Source organism: Schistocerca piceifrons, chromosome 1, assembly GCF_021461385.2.
Source record: "Schistocerca piceifrons isolate TAMUIC-IGC-003096 chromosome 1, iqSchPice1.1, whole genome shotgun sequence".
Lineage (NCBI taxonomy): Eukaryota > Metazoa > Arthropoda > Insecta > Orthoptera > Acrididae > Schistocerca > Schistocerca piceifrons.
In genome coordinates this window covers 1,001,422,529-1,001,438,777 of record NC_060138.1, presented here as the reverse complement: position 1 = coordinate 1,001,438,777, position 16,249 = coordinate 1,001,422,529, and the positions used below count along the sequence as shown (strand labels likewise).

Here is a 16,249-nt window from a genome sequence, read left to right as displayed (position 1 = left end):
GTTCAACTGGCGGAGGCTCTGTAATGGTGATGGGCGTCTGCAGTTGGAGTGATGTGGGACCCCCGATACCTGTAGATACGACTCTGACAGGTGACACGTACGTAAGCATCCTGTCTGATCATCTGCATCCATTCATGTCCATTGTGCATTTTGACAGACTTGGGCAATTCCAGCAGGACAATGCAACGCCCCACACGACTAGAATTGCTACAGAGTGGCTCCAGGAACACTCTTCTGGGTTTAAACACTTCCACTGGTCGCCAAACTCCCCAGACGTGAACATATTAAGCATATATGGGATGCCATGCGACGTGCTGCTCAGAAGATATCTCCACCCCCTTGTACTCTTACGGATTTATGTACAGCCTGCGGGATTCATGAGGTTCGTTTGAGCAGTTACCAGACAGCGCCAGACAACAGGCTGTACTGCGCATGCGCAGCTACGATGACGTAGGCAGCCCGTGCTTGGTGCTTGCTCTCCTCATACGCTTTTCGTCGCATTTCTGGTGGAATTTGTGCGTGGTGGGGCATCACGTGACTATGTGCAGCCCTGCGGCATGTTGTTGAGAGGACATGCAGAGTTGTACTTAGAGCAATTGTTTTATCATGTCCCGCCCAGATAAAGGATGCAAATAAGGAAGCAGTTCTTGGCAAAATATCATTTCAGAATTAGACTCCACAGCTCGAAGTACCATAACATTTTGCTATGGGGTGAATTTGACAATTTTTTTTTTTTAATTCGTACTCTGCAATGTTATTATGCAGCATTTCCAACTCGTTTACATCTACACAACACTGCAAAAAGCTGGTAGGATGGAATACAAATTTCTTGAAAAAAAAAAAAGAAGACAGAAACAGTTGCTTGTGTAGCTTACACCGAAATAAAGGACAATAAATTTCATGACTATTTCAAAATGTGCAAAAAATTAACAAGGTTGACTGTGAGGCAAAGACACTGTACAACTGACAGTTTATATTTGAAACAAAATATTTAGATAAAAACTACTGACCAAATTTGCTTACTTAGTCAACTTCTAGTACATGTTTACGTATGTTCGTACGTATATAGCATTAAGAGATCTTACAGTGTCATAAAAGAAACAGGACATCAGAGACTGCTCCAGCCAGCTCGGAATTTCATAAACCAAACTAAAATGCTTCATTCCGCTCTAATTGCACATTTCTATGTCCAGATGCACTCTAAAGTACCTGATATTCAGCTTTTCATGTGGTTTTCGTGACACCAATTTTCTCGGAGGTCCAGTACTGTATTCTCGTGTTTGGTTCTTTATTATGGTATAATGTCATTCGTCCCAGAAAATGATAATTTGCACTTGAAATTGAACGAAATTGAAAGTAGCCAATAGTGCGGAATGAAACACTTCATTTCAAATAAACTAACTGCCACAGCGGAAAAAAATAGAAGCAAATTTCTCTACAAAACAGACAGAAATAGCTTCATTAAGACATTAATGGTTGATTGCTAATAATGTGGAAATAATATAAAATCAGAAAATTGAAAATTTTGGTCTTTCATAATTATGAGAATGTATATTAATTCACTTGATGGCTCCTGGTCACAGAAATCTGTTTTGATTTCATTTGACGTGGGAGCTGTAAACGAAGAGACCAGCAGTATTACGAAGACTCGAAACATATACACGGGTCACGTGGGGAAGTATCCCCCCCCTCCCCCTATAACTCAGCTTGCTCTGCGCATGCGCGAGTCTGGTTGCTTGGGCGCGCCGGAAAAATTTTTCCGAGTAGCATCTGGCTACTTGATGCTACTGCTCATACAGCAAACAGCCACGCTTCAAGTAGCCAGAAGCGGGAGGAAGGCACTGCTCACGCGAATTCAGCTCTGCGCATGCGCACGAACCCGCTGGCAACTACTCATACGAACCTATGGTGTGAATTCCCTCCAGCACTGCTACAGACATTAGTCGAGTCTATGCCACACCGTGTTGCGGCCCTTCTACTTGTTCGCGGGAGCCCTGCACGATATTAGGCAGGTGTACCAGTTTCTTTGGCTCTACACTGTATTATGATCAAAAGTATCGGGTCGTTCAGGAGAGCTCAGTGACTATTCACTGGATGCCACCTGAATGAAGAAATCCATCAGAGACATTTCAACCCTTTTGAAGCTACAAAAGTCAACTGTTGGAAGAGGGAAGGAACACGAATATAAATAAAGACTAGGCAGACCTCGTGTACTGACGGGCAGAGACGGTCGATATTGCGGAGGGTAGCTGTACAAAATCGCATCAAACCAGCGGAAGGAATCGCTTACGATTCGGAAGTGCTGCCAGCAGTTATGAGGGTCATGACCCTCCACGTCAAAACATTTCACTAATATCGTTTGTTTCCGGAACGAATTTTCACACTTTTGTGGAGTGTGCACTGACTTGAAACTTGCTGGCGAATTAAAACGGTATGTCGGACGGGGACTCGAAAATGGGACCTTTGCGTCTCGCGGATAAGTCCTCTGCCGACTCAGCTATCCAAAAGTGACTCACGGCCGGCCCTCACAGCTTCACTTCCGCCAGTACCTCTTCTCCTACCTTGCACATTTCACAGAAGCTCCCCTGCATACCTTCTGAAACTAGCACTGTTGGAAGAAAGGATACTGCGGAGAAATGGCTTGGCCGCAACCTTTGGGGTTAGGATAAGGGATACTGGCCGAAATGAAGCTTCGAGAGCGGGTCTTGAGTCGTGCTTCGATAGTTCAGTCGGTAGGGCACTTACTCACGAAAGGCGGAAGTCCACGGTTCGAGTTTGAAATCGTTGAAGTTTCAAATCGTTTTTAATTTGCATATTACATTAATTTACAAATTTTCAGCTGCTTTCACGGAGAATACAGCATCGTGAGAACTAAGAGTGTCGAAAACAGCATGAAATTCTAAGAAAATTAAAGGCTTCGTTCAGCACAGGATAATTTTGTAGGGGGGTTCCTGGAGGTCAGCCCGGCAGTATAGGGTTGTGACCTGACTGGGTGTAAATAACATTCCAGCCAAGAAAAGGCGCCCATTTACAAGCTCATCATACCTGCTGACACACTTAAATATGACAATGTTCGTTAATCTACAGGAAGTTAGAGGGGGGGGGGGGGGGTAGGAGGAGAAGAAGACGCTCTGCTAAGAATAAAATAACCGAAACACAGTCTTTCCGCCGTGCGGAGTGGCCGAGCGGTTCTAGGCGCTACAGTCTGGAACCGCGCGACCGCTACGGTCGCAGGATCGAATCCTCCCTCGGACGTGGTTGTGTGTGATGTCCTTAAGTTAGTTAGGTTTAATTAGTTCTAAGTTCTAGGGGATTGATGACCTCAGCAGTTAAGTCCCATAGTGATCAGAGCCATTTTGAACAGTCTTTCCAGAAGGTAGGTGAAAACGACAGAAAGATACAGCACCCCTCCCACCAATTTATATCCTCGCATATCAGTAGTCTTATGCTGAAGCGAAATCTTAAACACAGGTGTAAACAAACGTTTTAAGGGATAACAACAATCGTAATTATTTGTAATATAAAAAGGTATTCGTTAAAGATGAGGGAGATGTCAAGATATACAGGGTTAGTCGCCTAAGACGTAACACCCCTATTATTCCGGGGGCGATTGCACGTATCGGTATGGGGTTTTCGGCAAATCATAGCGGACTATGGGGCACATACGTTGGTACATGCACAATTATCACAACGTTTATATTGACCGAGATAATGAGGCAAGTACATGTTTTTTAAATGGGACGCGATACTTATTTTACCATCATTCGAACGCTCTGGAAAAGACGCATATAGTGATGTAACGCATGTTACTATTGTGATTCAAACTTTGCTTAAAAGAGGGCGGATGAGGATTTACCTACATAGCGTAGGCCGTGCATGCTGCATAGAGCACGGCAACTCGGCCTGCGGGTCGCGCGAGGCGTGTTTACAGTCTGCAGCCGCTTGCGACCGCCTCGACCTTCACTCGAACAATATTTCCCAGCGTCTTTTAAGCGATGTTTGAATCACAATAGAAACATGCGTTACATCACTATACGCGTCTTTTCCAGAGCGTTCGAATGATGGTAAAAAAAAGTATAGCGTCCCATTTATAAAACATGTACTTGCCTCATTATCTCGGTCAATATAAACGTTGTGATTATTGCGCATGTACCAACGTATGTGCCCCATAGCCAGCTATGATTCGCCGAAAACCGCATGCCGATACGTGCAATCGCCCCCGGAATAATGGGGGTGTTACGTCTTACGCGACTCACCCTGTATATGCAGCTGGGGAGGGTATGATGGAGGGGAGGGGGAGGGGGAAAACGTACTTTGACAGCCTTCACATACTCTACTCCCCCGCACCCTCCCCCCCCCCCCCCCTCCCAACAACACGACAGAACCCGAGACGCCCGCTTGTATGCTATGAGTACAAGCGTGGGCAACATCCCCGTCGTGTTGCCAACAATAAAATATAAAACGTAAAAGAAAATAATAACTTAATCCTCATTGACAATACATCATTTTTTCCATAATTATGATTAATATTTGTCTCATCAACAAGGTTCGAATCACCTGCCTCAAGGACAAACGCCACTGCATTAACGTGCGGTAGTACCCTGATTCTAGGTGCTTCAGTCTGGAACCGCGCGTCCGCTACGGCCGCAGGTTCGAATCCTACCTCGGGCATGGATGTGTGTGGTCTCCTTAGGTTAATTAGGTTTAAGTAGTTCTAAGTTCTAGAGGACTGATGACCTCAGATGTTAAGTCCCATAGTGCTCAGAACCATTTGAACCATTAGTACCTTGGTACAGAGGCTGGCGCCACGTTATATCCTTTGTACCTACTTGCCGTTGTAAACAAGTTTTGGGCGTAAACTAGTACAGAGCTTCAACACGGGTCAAATCTGCTCACACTGTGACGAGTAAGACGACAACAGACAATTTTGTAAAATGCCGGAGATAGTGAAATGGCTCTCAGCACTATGGGACTTAACATCTGAGGTCATCAGTCCCCTAGAACTTAGAACTATTTAAACCTAGCTAACCTAAGGACATCACACACATCCATGCCCGAGGCAGGATTCAACCTGCGACCGTAGCGGTCTCGCGGTTCCAGACTGAAGCGCCTAGAACCGCTCGGCCACCAGAGGCCGCCCTCCGAGGAAGAACAAACAAACAACAAACAAACACTTTAATACTATTATAATTTGAGATGCAGAAATTAACTATGTATTTAAATTTCACGCATATGACTGAATTGCGCGAGAGAGAGGGAGAAAGAGAGAGAGGCAAACATCTTTGCTGACGTGAGGAAAATAAGCGCCTACTGGCGAGGTATACGCAACCCGCAGAACTAAAGCCCACACACACCTTCCTGCACGACAGCTGGCATCGCAACCGACAATGCAATGGTTCTAGCAAAATGACCATTTATGACATTTCAAATATCTGTTTCGTCTTAGGAGAGCGTGCAGTTTACAGATACGAATATGCGCATTATGATTATAATAATACTTTTACTTGTTCGTGTCCAAGTATCAAAGCTTTTTTGCCCAAAACTGGGCTACGTCCAATGTTTCCTTGCATCCCCATCATTATTCATCGAGGGTAAATTTAAAGTACAGAATAGTGGAACAACTGTTATAAGCCAGACTAAAGAGAGATGGTTGTAGCCTATCCCCCATGTTATTCAATCTGTTCATTGAGCAAGCAGTAAAGGCAACCAAGGGCAAAACTGGGAAGGGAATTCAAGTTCACTTTGAGGTTTACCAATGACATTGTAACACTGTCAGAGACGGCAAAGTCTTGGAAGATCAGTTTAACGGAACGGGTAACGTCTTGAAAATAGGTTACAATACAAATCGACATACGTAAAGCAAAGTTAATAGAATGTAATAGAACTAAATCGGCCTACGCTGAGGGAATGAGACTAGAAAGAGAGAAACTGAAGGTATTATAGTAGATTTGCTGTTTAGCAGCAAAATAAATTAAGATTGGTTCAAATGGCTCTAAGCACTATGGGACTTAACAGCTATGGTCATCAGTCCCCTAGAACTTAGAACTACTTAAACCAAACTAACCTAAGGACGCCACACAACACCCAATCATCACGAGGCAGAGAAAATCCCTGACCCGGCGGGAATCGAACCCGGGAACCCGGGCGCGGGAAGCGAGAACGCTACCGCACGACCACGAGCTGCGGACCTAAATGAAGATTGCTGAAGTAAAAACGATATAAACTGGATAGTGGCTATAGAAACAAAAGCATTTCTCAAAAAGAGTTTAAGAGTAACGGTATTTGTCCGAAGAGCCTTGTATGGAACTGAAAATTTAAACACCACAGCCAAAAAGACAAGAGAAGATTTTGAAAGACTGATAGATTACTGAATTGAAATGAGAGAAAAGAAATTTATGGCGCTATGTAACTAAAAGGAGGGATCTGTTGATAGGAAACATCCTAAAGCATCAATAGGGCAACGGAAAAAAAATGAGTGTATGTGGGAAGGTACAAACTATAGAGGGGCGAATCAAGACTAGATCACAGTGAAAAGGTTCAGCTGGATGTCAGTTGCAGTAGTTGTGCAGAGATCAAGATAAGACTGACATGTAGAGCCGTATCAAATCAGTTTTCGGACTGAGAACCAAAACAAACGCCCGAGTCTGGCATTTTGCCACCGACAAGAAGTAACTGATCAGTTGTCGTTACTAAAACAAATCGCTTGTTTTAAGTGCCGACTGTCTTTGTTTGCAACACCGTTGAAGGGTCGTCATATTCACCAGAAGCAGATCAAGATCATACCCCAACGATATCAACCGAACCGAAACAGTCCGCTGGAACGTTCGAAAAGTGATTGTTTGCCAAGTGCTCAAATGGTTCAAATGGCTCTGAGCACTATGGGACTTAACATCTTAGGTCATCAGTCCCCTAGAACTTAGAACTACTTAAACCTAACTAAACTAAGCACATCACACACATCCATGCCCGAGGCAGGATTCGAACCTGCGACCGTAGCAGTCACGCGGTTCCGGACTGAAGCGCCTAGAACCGCACGGCCACCACGGACGGCTGCCAAGTGTTCCCATCACAAAGACAACTTGTAATAGACTCCTAACAAGGCACAGTGTTGCCTTTAGCAAAATCATTCCTATCTCAGCAGCTACTACACTAAGTGAGAAGGTAGGTTTTGAAACAAACACATACTTTATCTGATGGATGAACTCGAATGATTTGACTTCTTGTAGTTGATACACAACTTTCTTTCACTCTTTCTTAATTTAATACTCCAAAGTGATTACACAACAGTCCAAGGTCTCAAAATACGCAGAAACGACAACAATCAAGACTCCTGTTGATTTAGGGGCTATCATGAAAAAAATCGATTTTTCAAATTATTTAACTCCAAACGAAAAACTACAATACACCTATAGCGTAAAACACTAATATTTACGGTATGGTATCCTAAAGATGACTTTATTTACACGAGTTCGGCGAGTAAATGTCAGTTGAGTGGTGGAAAGCCATAACTCGCCGCTGTAAGCTGCAGAGTAACTCCATCGTTAAAAAACAGGACTGATTGTACTGCAAGAGATAACGGCTTTTACAGATGGAGCAAAAATACGCTCATCGTGTTGTGTAACCGGACGCTGCGAATCACAGCGGTCGCAAACAGTTTACTCCCACGCAACAGGTTGACGTGGCATTTACATTACCTTTTCACACATTAACGGAACCTGAAAACAATGCACAGGGCCAATGTTTAGAAAACTTTGGGACACACGTTCCCATTACATTTTGTTTAGACAAGTTCTGAGCAGCATTCTCTCTGAATCCGTCCCTGTTACGAATTTTACTGCTCTGAATTTTGCTCCGTATTTTTGCTCCGTATAAATAATTACGCACTTTGTTTTTAAAGCTGTTACTGTATTTGTGTGCAACCCTTCACAACGCATTATTTGTTACATGATAACGTTAGCCAAACTTAATTTTCTGTACGTCTATCTTTTAGAAGATAGTTGTGGGACTCGGCTGTTCAACACAGGATGTCAAATGAAACATCTTTCACTTTGCAAACTTAATTTCTTTGGCTACCAGTTTCGGCGATTTACTACGCCATCTTCAGGTCCCTGACAGACGTGTAGGAAGATTCTTCCTCGGTTCTGGTCAAATCAGGGGCCAGCAATAATGGTATTAGTGGATTTCTGCTTGCTATAGCGACCACTTCAACCATCACCTGCCGACCAGATGTTTGTGTAGAACATCAAGAAGGATGAGAAATAGCATCACTGCAACTGATTTTATATTCTTTGGTTTGTGGCATTCGTTTACAAGTGGTTGTAAAGGAGTAAAGCTTACGGAAGTTGTGTGTAGATCGTTTACTGCAATCTGCAGCATGCCTCGTTCTAGTAAAGTATAATTACTACAAATTATGAATCTCGGCAGACTACGAACTGTACTGAGGCTAGCATATGATATGGGAGCTTTCTCATTGCCGGTATTGAAGGAAATCGGTAACAGGAGAATTGATACTCAGTTTGGAAATCAGATTAACCAGAGAAGACAAGCAAAGAAAAGAATGTTTGAGAATGAACAGAAGTATGCATATGGCTCGCATTAGTTCGTCCACAGAAGGTAAGGGCGTAACTTACAGTTTGGAAACTTTACGTACATTTTCCTCGCGAACTACTGACGTTACAGTACTTAAATGTGGCATGCATCTAGTCAACACTATAGTGAAATATTCTGTGGAAGGAATATTCATTTAACGCAATAGTAAGGCATTTATGAAAGGGAAAAGCCCTAAAATTTGGTGCATGTTTTTTCACAGATATTTGGATAGCAGTAAAAATCTAGCAAAAGAAGATATTAAAATTCTGTTCCATTTGTAATTATGGTATATCAAAGTTTTTACAAAAATGCATTGATTTAGTACTGAGAGGCTTTTCAAAAAAGGACCGTTTGTACTCACCTTGTTGAAAACATTTCTTTTGTTTAAAATTAAAAACGTGTAACTCAATAAGCACGAAAAGTTGTGTGCATGTAACACTTCTTAACAACTGCGCCACATTTAGCTACATTTTCTTAAAAACTTTGGACTTTATAAGGTTTCTACAGAGTGGTCTGAGAGAGTAATTGGTCTTTTTGCCCTTCTTGTTGTTTTTCCCTGCAACAAACGTAGACAATCATTGTAGCAATGGTTCCACTATACTGTGTCTATCCTCTCCAGTAATTTAGGTTCTTCGAACAGTTACTCCTCGCCAGTCTATCTTTACCACTATAAGCACCTGCAATATCCCGAACATGATCAAATAAGGGAATATTTATTCTCTAGCGAGTAGTGTAACTTGTCCTTCTTGAATAGTCTTTCAAGGTTTTTGACCTTTTTCTGTGAGATTCCCTTTGACATCAGTCGATCCATTTTCGATTGCTTCTAACTTCTTGCACGTAAGACTTGTTAAGGCGGACCCTATCGACCTATAAAGAAAGAAATGATAATTAAATCAAGACCCTAAGCTGTCGACAGGCGTTGGTATACATCAACGGGGACAGTTGAAAATGTGTGCGCCGACCGGGACTCGAACCCGGGATCTCCTGCTCACATGGCAGACGCTCTATCCATCTGAGCCACCGCGGCACAGAGGATAGTGCGACTGCAGGGGTTTATCCCTTGCACGCTCCCCCTAAGGCTCACATTCCCAACTTAATGTCCACACACTACATTCGTAGTGCCCCTGCTTGTCTGAAAGAATAGACACCATCTTCATATAGTTAAGGTTAACCGGCCATTGACCTTCTTCTTCTGTGCTGGATGCACACGCATTGCCCGAACTCTTACGGGACTCGGTAAGATTGTCTGCCGCGAGTAATGAGTGTAATGGGCAGGAGCACTACGAATGTAGTGTGTAGACATTAAGTTGGGAATGTGGATCTCACGGGGAGGGTGCAAGGGATACATCCCTGAAGTCGCACTATCCTCTGTGCCCTTGGTGGCTCAGATGGATAGAGCGTCTGCCATGTAAGCAGGAGATCCCGGGTGCAAGTTCCGGTCGGGGCACACATTTTCAACTGTCCCCGTTGATGTATATCAACGCCTGTCAACAGCTTAGGGTCTTCATTTAATTATCATTTCATTCTAAGAGAGCTGCATGGTCACCGATACCATCTTCATACATAAAGAAAGAAGTGTTGGCACCACGTAGCACATGACGAAACAAATTTCCAGCACCAAATTAAAGTTTTGGTTATAAAGGAAATTATTCTACAAAATCGCATCTAATGAAAAGTATTCGGACAGCATTAAGTAATGCGTAATTGACCGCTAGATATAAGAGAGGAGCACCTGCCATTTAAAAGCAGCTGGAGTATTGTGTTGTCAGTAGAGAAACAGTAAGAGTTGGATGGATCGGCCAGGAGATCTCAGATCTCAGTAACTTCTAACGCGGCCCAATCATCGGATGGCACGTGAGTAACCAGTACACCAGGAACATTTGAACCTTCCGAAAAGTTGCCCAGGTAGACTGTTGATAAAGTGATTGTGAAGTTCAAACGCGAAGGAACAATCATACGTAAGTCGAGACCACGTAGACTTCGTGCACTGACGCACGGGGCCGTCGAACATGGAGGAGCGTGGTTGTAAAAAAAATCAGCTAAAGGAATCACTCACGAATTCAAATTTCCTACGAGCAGCCCAGCTAGCACAATGACTGTGTGTACGGAGTTAAAAAGAACAGGGTACAGTGGTCGAACGGATCCTCGTAAGCCACACATTTCTGTAATCAGTGCGCAACGACGCTTGAGCTGGTGTAAAGAACGACGCCATTGGGCAGTAAACGACTGGAAACGAGTCACTGGGGATGATTAATCGTGTCTTACCCGGTGGCAATCCGTTGTGAAGTGTCAGCAGTGAAGTAGGGAAGAAGTATGGTATGGTGATGGTTTTCGTAGTTAGGTTGTGGTCCCCTTATCGCGCTTAATAAAGCAGCACTCCGTCTTCAGGCCAAAAGTGGCCCATCGGGACCATCCGACCGCCGCGTCATCCTCAGATGAATATGCGGGTAGGAGGCGCGTGTGGTCAGCACAGCACACCACTCTCCCGGTCGTTATGATGGTTTTCTTTGACCGGTGCCGTTACTATTCGGTCTAGGAGCTCCTCAATTGGCACCACGAGGCCGAGTGCACCCCGAAAAATGGCAACAGCGCATGGCGGCCCGGACGGTCACCCACCCAAGTGCCGGCCACGCCCCACAGCGCTTAACTTCGGTGATCTGACGGGAACCGGTGTTTCCACTGCGGCAAGGCCGTTGCCCTTATTGCGCTTACGAGAACGCTAAATGAGGAAGGACATGAACATATTTTACAGGACTGTGTTCCGTATACAGTATATGAACAGCTGCGAGACGATGGCCGTAGCGGCGTGACAATGAAGCCTGTCGCAAAGCAGCATTACCGAGGCAATGTTTTGTCGACAATAACATAGCTGAAGTGGACTGGCCTACCCAGAGTCCCGACGTGAACGCAATGGATCACATTTGAGATGAGTTAGATAGTAGACTTTGTTCCAGACGCCAGCGTCAACATCACTGCCTTCTCTGGTTTCTGCTCTTGAGGAAGAATGTTCTGCCATTCCTCCACAGACATTCAGACACTTCACTGAAAGTGTATTCAGTGGAGTTCAAAGTGTTATATTAACGTCGTCTCTGGTTTCTGCTCTTGAGGAAGAATGTTCTGCCATTCCTCCACAGACATTCAGACACTTCACTGAAAGTGTATTCAGTAGAGTTCAAAGTGTTATATTAACGTCGACTAACATAAGTACTTTTGTTGAAGTAGTCTATACACGTATGTACTCCGCAAAACTGTATAGTGACTTGCTAGGGAACTTGGTGACAACATTAGCTATATTATATCCTACACTGAAGCGCCAAAGAAACTGGTATAGGCATGCTTACCCATATACAGACATATGTAAACAGGCACAATACGGCACTGCGGTCAGCACGCCTATATAAGACAACAGTGTCTGGCGCAGTTGTTAAATCTGCTGCTGCTGCTGCTACAATGGCAGGTTATCAAGATTTCAGTGAGTTTGAACGTGGTGTTATAGTCGGCGCACGAGCGGTGGGACAGCATCCCCGAAGTAGCGATGAAGTGGAGATTTTCCCGTACGACCATCTCACGAGTGTACCGTAAATATCAGAAATCCTGTCAAACATCAAATCTCCGACATCGCTACGGCCGCGGAAAGATCGTGCTACAATAGAACCAACGACGACTGAAGAGAATCGTTCAGCATGGCACAAGTGCAACCCTTCCACAAATTGCTGCAGATTTCAATGCTGGACCATCAACAAGTGTCAGAGGGCGAACCATTCAACGAAACAGCATCGATATGGGCTTTCGGAGTTAAGGCCTACTCGTGTACCCTTGATGACTCCACGACACAAGCTTTACGCCTCGCCTAGGCCCGTCAGCATCGACATTGGACTGTTGATGACTGGACAAATGTTGCCTGGTCGGACGACTCTCGTTTCAAATTGTATCGAGCGGATAGACGTGTAAAGGTATGGAGACAACCTCATGAATCCATGGACCAAGCATGTCAGCGGGGGACTGTTCAAGCTGGTCGAGGCTCTGCAATGGTGTGGGGCGTGTGCAGTTGGGAGTGATACTGGACCCCTGATACCTGTCGATACGACTCTGACAGATAAAACGTACGTAAGCATCCTGTCTGATCACCTGCATCCATTCATGTCCATTGTGCATTCTTACGGACTTGGGCAATTACAGCAGGACAATGCGACACCTCACGCGTACAGAATTTCTACAGACTGGCTCCAGGAACACTCTTCTGAGTTTAAACACTCCCGATGGCCACCACACTTCCCAGACATGAACATTTTTGAGCTTATTTGGGACTCCTTGCAACGTGCTGTTCAGAAGCGATCTCCACCCCACATACTCTTACGGATTTATGGACAGCCTTGCAGGATTCATGTTGTCAATTCCCTCCAGTACTACTTCAGACATTAGTCGAATCCATGCTACGTCGTGCTGCGTCATTTCTGCGTGCTTGCGGAGGCCCTACACGATATTAGGCAGGTGTACCAGTTTCTTTGGCTCTTCAGTGTTTTTCATTCATGTAATACGTCACGGAAAAATGTTAACCACATGCCACTGTATGATCCCTGATCACTGATAGTTACGATCTCTACGCGAGATATACGATGGTGGCCGCAAAACTATCGCATAATCTTCCTCGAATAACAGTTCCCTACATTTGGTCAACAGATGTTCCTAGAAACAACGTCGCCTTACTTTAAAAATTCGCATTTACATCCACTGAACGACCCCGTAATACTTTCGTATGTGCTGTACCCACCTGTTACGATCTTAGCAGAGTGTCCCTGAATTAACAGCTGTTTGGTAAGAACTTCAAACGCTGGATCACTACTCTAGCACTGCATGCGTTACTTGCAGAAAATTCTTGTTAAAGAATTCCTACAGACTTCACAACAAATCTATGCACTCCACTTTTCCAGAATGCTTTAAACAAATCTAAGTATTCCACTCGCTTCCCTACCAAAGATTGAACGTATTTATCCCACTACATACCGGTTCTTAATATTATCCGCAAATATTTAAACGGAGTGAGGATGGCTTGCGAACGTTCAATACCGATCTTGGTCGACCAGGCTAGTCGATAACCTCGTTTAGACACTACCCAACATACTTGGAAAGAATGCTCCGTCTTTTGTTCTACTAGCTTGACCCATTATTGACGCACAACATTGCATCCATGAAATCAGTTTTTAGGGGTTTGAGGCCCACAAATACTGTTTTAGGCAAGCATTTCCTAAGACACTTACTGAAACTTTCATTGGGACTTTGAGTTCTCCCACGAATAGATTAACAAGCAAGTTTTTGCTAGCCAAGTTTCTGTAGGAATGTTTTATAACATCTGCAGTTGTAGGGAATGTTTACGTCTATACTCATCACCAGTTAAACCTAGCTCTCTGATACTTACAGCATGACTCGGGGCCCTTCGGACAGAGAGAATGACAGGTGTCCTATGTTGCTTTTAAATTTATCCCTACTGTTAACTTACTTATTGTGCCCATATTTACGACATGAATGGATAAAATATAATTATAACACAATAAGATTATTTTCTAAAATCAAGTACTATTTCAACTCACTACTACGAGTAAAACGAAACCAGAACGCTGAACTGACGTACAGCTGTCACTTACACTCGCTTAGCAGAAGGCTGACCAACTTGCAAAGAATGACCAAAGAATAGATAAAGGCATAGAAAGTCTGCTGCATCTGCAGTACACACAGCTCACTTGACAGTAGACAGTATGGGGCGTGTCGTTGTTTAGAAAGTGCTCTTTCTTTCCTATTAATATGTACCGAAGACATAAAAACCACGCATATTCTAGTACAGGAAGTAACTGAAGTGTAACTTAATTCAACAACAAAATTCGTATTCCGACGGGATGTCACTTCCTGCTTCGTCGTGGGTATGGACCAGTGATGAAAAATCAACAACTGACCGCAAAAGCCACACGGTGAAGACTTGACTATGCCTGAAGCAGGAAGACCACACCACCTAACAGCCCAGAATGCGAGGATGCGATTATATCACAACGAAACCGCTTGTGTATGATCCTACAATAAATGAACTATTAACAGCTAATGCGGCTAACAAAAGTGTTTTCCAGAATATTAAGTTTTTTTTTAATTTTAAGGTATTTCTATCATGCATCTGAGCTGTGGATGCCCAAGTCGTAAAATATGCTTCAACGTGACAAAGGCCGCACAGATGTGTATGATGCAGACCGGGAAGCAAGGCCATGGACATCGTCCACAGACGAGAATACAGTATTGCAGTTCCTTTGGACATGCATCCATGTCCAAAGGTACTTTGCATCGTATTCAGAATAAAACAGGCACTGCAATATCGTATTTATCTGCCGACACCGGGCAAACGACTTTCATGTATAACGTCTGACCTGTGCGAGAATATACACAACGGGTGTACAAGTACAGGTTGTAGACGCATGGTTGACGACATATGGGAGTTTGGGTCTGGCCGTGAGTGGTGCACGGATAGCCAAATGTTAAGGTGACCGCTCGCGATAAGCGGGAAATCCGGGTTTGAGTCCCAGTCCGGCACGAATTTTCATTGTCGCCAATCCATTCTACAGCTGATGGTTGTCCTTTTTCGCAATCGCGAATACTTTTTAATGTATACAGACGACAATGTCCAGGGAAACGAGGAACTGATTCGCAGCAATCTGCCAGTGGCTATTGCAGACCTTGCTCAGTAGATGCGCAAGGCTATAGACAGTGTTCATTGCATAGTCCGAGATCTTTTGCAATATCGAAAACTATGCTCATATTGAGTTCCGCGATCACTATAACCTGCATTCAAAGGCGCAAGTTTTATGCTTCTCAGGGCTTCCTTGATTCTTACTCAGTGGAAGGCAAACATTTCCTAAGCTGCATCACAACAGGCGATGGGACATGAGCCCGTCATTTCACATCTGCAACAAAGAAAGCGTCTGTGGAATGGAGACACGTCTTCTCGCCACCGCGGAAGGAATGCGAAGTGAACTGTGAAAGAATTATACACACGTAGTGCTGTGTCGTCCGAAGAAGACACAGCCAGGGCAAAAGCATCTCAGGCGCAAAGATACGAGCTGGTGCCAACAGCATAGAAACTCGCCACTTGCGCGAGTTCCACGAGCACCACGGTCGGCGCTGAGAATGAATCGCAGATATTCACAGGCGCTTACAGAACGTCTACGGAGACCTGGAAGTGAACGAAAGCACGGTGAGTCGTTGGGCGAAGCGTCTGTCATCATCACAACAAGATCGCGAAAACATGTCCGATCACCCGCGTACCGGCTGGCCGTACACAGCTGTGACTCCTGCAATGTTGGAACGTGCAGACACACTCATTTGAGGTGATCTAAGGATCACAATGAAACACCTCGCTGCTCAACTGGTAGTGCTGACGCTCGTCCACCAGTAGGGGTACTCAAAAGGTGTGTGCCCGCTGGATGAATCGCCGCCTAACAGAAGACCATAAAGAGTAACGAACGGCCATCTGTGCGGAATTGCTCGCGTGTTACGAGGCTCACTGTGAAAATTTCTGGCGGACATCGTCAAAGACGATGAAACACGGGTTCGTCATTTCGAACTGGAAACGGAACGGCTATCCGTGGAGAGAAGCCACACTACCTCTCCTCCAAAGGAAAGG

General features: G+C 44.4%; 1 protein-coding gene and 1 pseudogene across 1 annotated transcript in view; both read right to left on the bottom strand.

Moving 5' to 3' along the window:
• LOC124793932 (protein neuralized) overlaps positions 1-16,249 on the bottom strand; it is an 881,057-nt gene that overhangs the window by 709,639 nt on the left and 155,169 nt on the right. The window lies entirely within an intron of this gene.
• LOC124722761 lies at positions 11,170-11,287 on the bottom strand (annotated as a pseudogene).